Genomic DNA, 7,861 nt, shown 5'->3' with positions numbered 1-7,861 from the left:
GGGGAGGGGGACTCACCTTCTCTCCCGCTATCCGAGGCCAGAAGCACGGGCCGCTGACGAGGTCCGGCCGTGGGCCTCCTTCTTCGGCGGCCCCCTCCTGGGCTGGCAGGCTGCATAGCCGTGGTCAGCAGGCGGTCAAACCCTGGCCAGTCTCTCCCGATCAGCACGGGGACGGGAAGATCCTTCATGACCCCGACTTCCACCAGCCAGGCGCCGGGAGCGGCCGAAATGGTCACTCTGCGAGCGGGAACTTGTCGTGTATCCCCGTGGACACAGGTTATGCAGCCAGTGCTGCGCGAGTCGTGTGAGTTCGGCGGCCTGGGCACGGGCCGGCAGACGGGGCTTATACTCCCACTCGTGGAAGTGCTGGGCGGCACAGATAGGGGATAATCCCAGGCGGGCTAGGATTTCCTTCTTGATCTCCTTATATTGATTGGCGGAGGTGGCGGGAAGAGCGAAGTATGCATGCTGCGCTTCGCCCGTCAGCAGGTAAGAAGGCTTCTACGTCATCATGAGGGGTCAGCTTGGGTAGCAGCTTCGCGGCTTGTACTCAGGGGTCCGGCAGCGGAACGCGTTGAGCGGTGGCGAGGTGCTCAACTATTTATTGCTGGCGGATGCTAACCTTGGTGAGCCGCTGGAGGATTTCGTCCATGGTGGGGGAGGAGCGCTCGCCTGTGACAAAATCCGGAGACAAAAAACAAGGAAAAAAAGTGAGGTGAAGAAGATCGTTTGTCGGGGATTCTTCACTGATTCGCCTGCATTCTCCACCAGTGTAACGGGGTGAAGAATCACACGACAAGTAATCTCAATCAATACCCCGGAGGGTGGATTTATTGGGGTGATGGGTGCTAGTGAGGAAGGTCCAGGTAGGTGCTCCGGTGCCGTGAGTGCTCTCTTCCGTCTTCCCAGTGCAGAGGGTCCGTGCAGTGCTCCTGTGGGGCTGGTTGGTCACACGCTGCTGTCTGTGGGAAAAATGAGAGGGCGAGTTAGCTTTCAGTCTCATAGAGGAATCTCCTAGATGGCAGGGCTTGCGTGGCTTATGTAGCCGCCGCCTGATGAGGTGCAGCTGTGACCGATCAGCCTGTGATGATGATGGCCAGGTGCTCCTCGCTTGTTTCCAGGGCGACGCTGATGAAGCTTCGGGACGCTCGTCACAGGTGTCAACAGACTGAGGGTATTTGTTGTTTACAAATCTGTACATGTATTTATGTTTATTCTTTCAGCTGTTTTTCCTACCATGTATATTTTGAAGAATTTACATTATTTGTATTACATTACATATCTGACTGTATTTTAATGAAGCTGAATCATGTTAGGGTTACAAATGTAAATAATTTGTGAATTAGCATCACTTACTTTACAATAGATAAACAGTAGGGCTGCATGACACTGGGAAAATATGCATATGTAATATTGTTGTTGAGTATTGCGATAACGATACTTCTTGCAATATATAACATTTCCCTAGAGAAATGCTTTTTTTTATCATTTATATATGTAATGATCATACTAAAATAAACAGGTAACAGATATTCTTCTGATCTAATTAAATCTAATTCAGGCTAAAAGAAACTGTCAAGGTGCAAGCATTTAGACTTTAAAACACTATGGATGACTGAAAACCTTGGCAGATATTTTAATTTCTGATTTGCTGTTACCATAGACCTGCAAACACAAAACATGTAACATGTACATGTATTCACATGAGCATCTTGAAACAAGAGCATCTTTTAAACAAAATATTCCCTTGTCTTGCCTGTTTTATATTAAAAAAAAACTATTAAACAAAGTGTACAGGCCTTAAATAAATTAGTATGTAGTGGAAATACTAACATCTTGTCAACATCCACAAGAATAAAATAATTAAGTATTAAAATGTAACCATTAAGTAATAACATGTAAACCTATATTTTGGCGCAATGCCATATGTGCTTAACTGTGAAAGCAATTTTATTCCAGGTTTTTTGCCAGGAAAACTAACATATTGACTTTGGTAGGTTTTAAACATGTGCGTTGGCATGTCACAACATTTCCTGATGTACTAAAAAAGTCTCTCTGAAAGTGAACTACTTGCAGGTATACAGAGATACTTCCTGGCTAGTTTACTCAGGTGTGGGAAGTTGACCTGATGGAGTTTTTTCACCAAGTGAGAGGGTCCATCTCACTGTCTATGGTGGGAAACACCAAGTATCTGTTCAGTTCAGCCTCCACAGTGTGCGATGGTAGCACAGATGATGGAGCTGGGGATGTCTTGAAGAAACTGCCCAGGGATTTTTTTGGCCTTCTTTAGGATGACATTTGATGGACCCATGCCTTGGTGATCTTGATTACTTGGGCTTTGCTCCTAAAATAGAGAAATAAAGTAAATATTGTAATCAAATCTAATTATAGTGCATTATTTTATCACTTCCTATTGTCATATTAACATTTACCTTTGGCAGAGTTGCCATTATTTGTATTACATTACATATCTGACTGTATTTTAATGAAGCTGAATCATGTTAGGGTTACAAATGTAAATAATTTGTGAATTAGCATCACTTACTTTACAATAGATAAACAGTAGGGCTGCATGACACTGGGAAAATATGCATATGTAATATTGTTGTTGAGTATTGCGATAACGATACTTCTTGCAATATATAACATTTCCCTAGAGAAATGCTTTTTTTTATCATTTATATATGTAATGATCATACTAAAATAAACAGGTAACAGATATTCTTCTGATCTAATTAAATCTAATTCAGGCTAAAAGAAACTGTCAAGGTGCAAGCATTTAGACTTTAAAACACTATGGATGACTGAAAACCTTGGCAGATATTTTAATTTCTGATTTGCTGTTACCATAGACCTGCAAACACAAAACATGTAACATGTACATGTATTCACATGAGCATCTTGAAACAAGAGCATCTTTTAAACAAAATATTCCCTTGTCTTGCCTGTTTTATATTAAAAAAAAACTATTAAACAAAGTGTACAGGCCTTAAATAAATTAGTATGTAGTGGAAATACTAACATCTTGTCAACATCCACAAGAATAAAATAATTAAGTATTAAAATGTAACCATTAAGTAATAACATGTAAACCTATATTTTGGCGCAATGCCATATGTGCTTAACTGTGAAAGCAATTTTATTCCAGGTTTTTTGCCAGGAAAACTAACATATTGACTTTGGTAGGTTTTAAACATGTGCGTTGGCACGTCACAACATTTCCTGATGTACTAAAAAGTCTCTCTGAAGGTGAACTACTTGCTGGTATACAGAGATACTTCCTGGCTAGTTTACTCAGGTGTGGGAAGTTGACCTGATGGAGTTTTTTCACCAAGTGAGAGGGTCCATCTCACTGTCTATGGTGGGAAACACCAAGTATCTGTTCAGTTCAGCCTCCACAGTGTGCGATGGTAGCACAGATGATGGAGCTGGGGATGTCTTGAAGAAACTGCCCAGGGATTTTTTTGGCCTTCTTTAGGATGACATTTGATGGACCCATGCCTTGGTGATCTTGATTACTTGGGCTTTGCTCCTAAAATAGAGAAATAAAGTAAATATTGTAATCAAATCTAATTATAGTGCATTATTTTATCACTTCCTATTGTCATATTAACATTTACCTTTGGCAGAGTTGCTTCAATTTCAGACATCACCCTGGCTCTGATGTCTGACACCTTGTCACTGCTGATGTAGCCGGCTTTGAATCTGAGGTCCATAAAGCAGGTCATGTCCAGAAGTTCTTGAGTTGCTGGGTTGTCATACTTACACTGTAAATAGGTTGCTGTAAATTTTACAGTAACTTACTTGCAGCTGGATGCCAGTAATTTACTGTAAAAATGTTTACCGATCAGCCTGTGATGATGATGGCCAGGTGCTCCTCGCTTGTTTCCAGGGCGACGCTGATGAAGCTTCGGGACGCTCGTCACAGGTGTCAACAGACTGAGGGTATTTGTTGTTTACAAATCTGTACATGTATTTATGTTTATTCTTTCAGCTGTTTTTCCTACCATGTATATTTTGAAGAATTTACATTATTTGTATTACATTACATATCTGACTGTATTTTAATGAAGCTGAATCATGTTAGGGTTACAAATGTAAATAATTTGTGAATTAGCATCACTTACTTTACAATAGATAAACAGTAGGGCTGCATGACACTGGGAAAATATGCATATGTAATATTGTTGTTGAGTATTGCGATAACGATACTTCTTGCAATATATAACATTTCCCTAGAGAAATGCTTTTTTTTATCATTTATATATGTAATGATCATACTAAAATAAACAGGTAACAGATATTCTTCTGATCTAATTAAATCTAATTCAGGCTAAAAGAAACTGTCAAGGTGCAAGCATTTAGACTTTAAAACACTATGGATGACTGAAAACCTTGGCAGATATTTTAATTTCTGATTTGCTGTTACCATAGACCTGCAAACACAAAACATGTAACATGTACATGTATTCACATGAGCATCTTGAAACAAGAGCATCTTTTAAACAAAATATTCCCTTGTCTTGCCTGTTTTATATTAAAAAAAAACTATTAAACAAAGTGTACAGGCCTTAAATAAATTAGTATGTAGTGGAAATACTAACATCTTGTCAACATCCACAAGAATAAAATAATTAAGTATTAAAATGTAAACATTAAGTAATAACATGTAAACCTATATTTTGGCGCAATGCCATATGTGCTTAACTGTGAAAGCAATTTTATTCCAGGTTTTTTGCCAGGAAAACTAACATATTGACTTTGGTAGGTTTTAAACATGTGCGTTGGCATGTCACAACATTTCCTGATGTACTAAAAAAGTCTCTCTGAAAGTGAACTACTTGCAGGTATACAGAGATACTTCCTGGCTAGTTTACTCAGGTGTGGGAAGTTGACCTGATGGAGTTTTTTCACCAAGTGAGAGGGTCCATCTCACTGTCTATGGTGGGAAACACCAAGTATCTGTTCAGTTCAGCCTCCACAGTGTGCGATGGTAGCACAGATGATGGAGCTGGGGATGTCTTGAAGAAACTGCCCAGGGATTTTTTTGGCCTTCTTTAGGATGACATTTGATGGACCCATGCCTTGGTGATCTTGATTACTTGGGCTTTGCTCCTAAAATAGAGAAATAAAGTAAATATTGTAATCAAATCTAATTATAGTGCATTATTTTATCACTTCCTATTGAACATTTAACATTTACCTTTGGCAGAGTTGCTTCAATTTCAGACATCACCCTGGCTCTGATGTCTGACCACTGCTGATTGCTGATGTAGCCGGCTTTGAATCTGAGGTCCATAAAGCAGGTCATGTCCAGAAGTTCTTGAGTTGCTGGGTTGTCATACTTACACTGTAAATAGGTTGCTGTAAATTTTACAGTAACTTACTTGCAGCTGGATGCCAGTAATTTACTGTAAAAATGTTTACAGTATTAGTACTGTAATTGCATTTACAGTACATGTCTTTACTGTATTTTATTTACAGTATTATTACCATATTTTCATTTACAGTATCAGTACTGTAATTGCATTTACAGTACAATATGTCTTTACTGTATTTTATTTACAGTATTATTACCGTATTTTCATTTACAGTATCAGTACTGTAGAGTTTATTTTCATTTAGTTTAAAAAAAAAAATGTACCTGTAAAAAACAGGTACCCCCCCCACAATAACTCACGAGCTTTAGTTCTGATCATATTATTTTTAATTGTTGAACATTTTCTTTTTAAAAGTACAAATTACAAATCTTGACCTCAGATGCACTAGCTTAAAAAAAGGGTATCACCACAGTCCCCTGGGGACTTTGTATCATGGAAAAACATACACATACTGAAAAGCAAAAATTGGCAAGTACACTACCAGTCAAAAGTTTTTGAACAGTAAGATTTTTAATGTTTTTAAAGTCTCTTCTGCTCACCAAGCCTGCATTTATTTGATCCAAAATACAGCAAAAGCAGTAATATTGTGATATTTTACTACTTAAAATAACTGCATTCTATTTGAATATATGATAAAATGTAATTTATTCCTGTGATCAAAGCTGAATTTTCAGCATCATCACTCCAGTCTTCAGTGTCACATGATCCTTCAGAAATCATTCTGATATGCTGATAAACATTTTTGAATATTATTATCAATATTTAAAACAGTTGAGTACATTTTTTTTTCAGGATTCTTTGATGAATAGAAAGATGTAAAGATCAGCATTTATCTGAAATAAAAAGCTTTTGTAACATTATACACTATACCATTCAAAAGCTTGGAGTCAGTATATTTTTTTTTCTTTGGGAAAGAAATGATAGAAATTACTACTTTTATTTAGCAAGGGTGCTTTAAATTGATCAAAAGTGACGATAAAGACATTTAGAATGTTACAAAAGATTCATATTTCAGATAAATCCTGTTCTTCTGAACTTTCTATTTATCAAAGAAACCCTGTTAGCACCGCTACGAGGCAATCACAAGACTCCAATACACCTCCGATGCAGACGACATGACCACAAACTTTAAAATAAAATACAAAAGATGTTCTTAACAGTGGTGTTTCTTCACTCAGCTTTCCTCAGTAGGTTGTCAGCTCGCTGTTTCAAAATGACACGATGAATAATGTTAGTTTGCTGTTAACAAGTGAAAACATCTTAAAATATCACAGTTTTGCATGAAACAGAAATAATACTAACCTTTTCGTCGAGTTAAGGGTGCATTTCTCTTTTGTCCTTTTACACCCACTTCCACCAAACAGTCAAAAAAGAAATCTCCCTTGCCATTGGTTAGTTTTTCGCGGGCAAGTTCACTACTGTAAATTGATTTACAGTAGTGAGGAAATACAGTAGTGACCGTATATTTTCCCATAATCCTTTGCGGTTTACAGTAAAATACTGTATACACATTTTACAGTATCTTACTGTACATATTACAGTATAATACTGTTCAAATTACAAAAATCAGTTACAGCGTAGTGTTCATGTAGTCTAGAAACTTCATCTTTATGGACTTTGTTAAAACACCGTCTTCTTCCTTTGCAGCAAGAACTGAGCTGTTCATCAAGTGAAGTACAGGTTTCACATACGAAACACTTACATAACTTTCACCTGACAGAGTATCTGTAAATTCTTGCAGAGGCTGCCATGCCTGGTTTATAGACTCTAGTACATCTAGGTTCTGCCAAGAAGGAACCAAATGTCTTGACTTTCTGTCTGCTGACAGGACGTTGCTTATGGCCCGCTGCTGCTCCAGAACTCTCTGAATCATTTTCTGTCTCGAACCCCACCTTGTAGGGCATTCTGTGATGAGGGAGTGCTCTGGGAGGTTGTGCTCTTTTTGTGCTTTTTTTCAGGGCAATCTTCTCCTTCCAGCTGTGGGAGAAATGTCCCACTAACTTTTTGCAAAGACCAACAGCTTGAGTAATGCGCTCATCGCCTTTAACAGCATTTTCTGAAGAGTGAAGAAAAAACAAAACAAGGACATACATGGTTAAATCACATTGCAATATTATAATTACAGTTTTATATAACAGCATTTTAAATAGAAAACATTCAGCTACAATTTGCAAGCCTCTGTGGGTTATATTTCATAAATACATTGTTAAATATTACAATATCCAAAATCATGTCTATACTACATGCAACTATACAAACAACTGTACCTTTTTCTGTTACGTCTAATAGACGTTCTCAAGCTAACTTAACTAGCATGTTGCTAGCATGATTAGCAAGTGACTAATATGTTGCTAGCATGTTTCCAGCATGATTAACAAGTGACTAGCATGTCGCTAGCGTGTTTCCAGCGTGATTACCTAACTATGAATAATGTTTAAAGGTAATCAGTGAATACTGTTCTTGGTTGTTGCTCATTGTGG

The 7,861-nt window shown here is 38.0% G+C and overlaps 1 long non-coding RNA gene across 1 annotated transcript in view; it reads right to left on the bottom strand.

Annotated features, from left to right (window-relative positions):
• Positions 1–7,861, bottom strand: part of LOC107694075 (uncharacterized) — a 21,758-nt gene that overhangs the window by 13,239 nt on the left and 658 nt on the right. The window lies entirely within an intron of this gene.

The sequence above is a fragment of the Sinocyclocheilus anshuiensis genome, unplaced genomic scaffold, assembly GCF_001515605.1.
Source record: "Sinocyclocheilus anshuiensis isolate Anshui unplaced genomic scaffold, SAMN03320099.WGS_v1.1 scaffold349, whole genome shotgun sequence".
In the NCBI taxonomy this organism is placed as follows: Eukaryota; Metazoa; Chordata; class Actinopteri; order Cypriniformes; family Cyprinidae; genus Sinocyclocheilus; species Sinocyclocheilus anshuiensis.
The sequence above is the reverse complement of the archived record's forward strand: the minus strand, read 5'-3'. Positions and strand labels throughout refer to the sequence as shown.